We start from the raw sequence: 1,597 nt of genomic DNA on the forward strand, positions 1-1,597 counted from the left end.
CCCACCCCGGTGCTCTCTCCCACCATCCTCAATAAAACTGTCCCTGCATGACAGCACGTCTTGTCTGGTTTTCTTTGCAAGTCTAGCGGAAAGGCATCACTCTGCAGGGCCTCGTTCAGTTCTTGGGGTATCCTGTGGTATTTTCCAATAGTTGCTATTTTTCGGTCGCGAGTCTATGAGCATCGACAAAGTGGTTGTCGAACCCAGTCCAACTCTTCGTTCCCACAACTGTCCTTTTCAGCGTGATTCGGTCATTCACGTTTGCGGTCGCAATCAGCAAGAGTGGGGGGACGAGTGCGCAGTGGGAATGCTTGCCAAGGCCCGGCTTCACGCCTGCCCTCTGTTCCTGGCCTCTCATGCATGCAAGCTGCAAGTTTAGAGCTGCAGACCACAGTGGGAGGGCCAGGGATGAAACGGCAGAAGCTTCATTAGCCCACGAACATGCTCCACCAAGGAGATTTAACCAGGCATGCGCACGATGGGACAGGAAGGAGGAGGCACAGCTGTGGCATTTCCCCAGCCGCACTTTCCATGTACATGCGTGTAGCATCACCTGGGAGAAATCAGAGGCACATGTGAATCTACCTCAGACCAGTTGACACTGTCCGTCAATTGCTGCTGGAACAGCCACCACTGCCTCCCTGGGACGCCCAAGACCTACAGAAACTCCCAGCATTCATGCTGGGACAATCTCCATGCACGGTGCATGACATCCCACTCACTGATGGCCCTCCTCCCAAAATGAATAGGCAAGTCGCTGAAAAAAATCTTTCCTGAAGCATCACATATATAATCTTATTCCTCTGCCCAAATTGAGAAACTCTGGACAAGCTGCCAAGAGGACTGAATCCCCCGCCTGTGGATTAAGGCACAGCAGACCCCCGAGGAGCAAGATCGGCACAGAGGGATCCCTTCCCGTGCATTTCATTGCAGTTCGGTGTATCAGCTGGGTCCCTACCTATGTTGGATCAGATTCGTTCAGTGTTTCTACCAACGTTGCTCCAGCCTTCTTTATTGCTGCCAACTCCCGAGGTGCTGAAGTTGCTGCCATTTGAGCCACAGGAGGCAGGAACTTCCCTGAAGGTGGAGCTCACACCTTTTGGCTCTTGGCACGGGAGAGGAGTATGCAACTGGGGGGCAACTATTACGCCATAGTTCTCCTTTCTCCTCTAGGAACGATTCTTGCTGTCCTGCAAGCCATGTGTTCACGACATCTGCAATGCTGCGTTCGTGTTAAAAACGACAGCTTTCCCATACCGGTGCGGCTTTAACATGTTAGAGACCCAAGCCAGCGGCAATGACAGGCAAGGCTGCACATATCTGGGCAAAGACTCTCCCATGGGGAGGGAAGGGTGATGAGCATTGCCTAAACTCACTGGGACGCTCCAAACTTCACCTCGCCAGGTGCCTTTCCCCTTCCTCCCATTTGGACATTCCACTCCTGCTTGTTTCGCATGACTGGCAAACTGCAGAAGAGTCAGTGATCGAGCAGGGCCTTTTCACAACTCTACACCCACCTGAAGGGATCTTGCCAAATGAGCTCAAATGTGGGCACCTCCCCTCCTGGGAAAGCTCCTGAGCTGATTCTCACTGCTCA

Source organism: Varanus komodoensis, unplaced genomic scaffold, assembly GCF_004798865.1.
Source record: "Varanus komodoensis strain SLA01 unplaced genomic scaffold, ASM479886v1 scaffold139, whole genome shotgun sequence".
In the NCBI taxonomy this organism is placed as follows: Eukaryota; Metazoa; Chordata; class Lepidosauria; order Squamata; family Varanidae; genus Varanus; species Varanus komodoensis.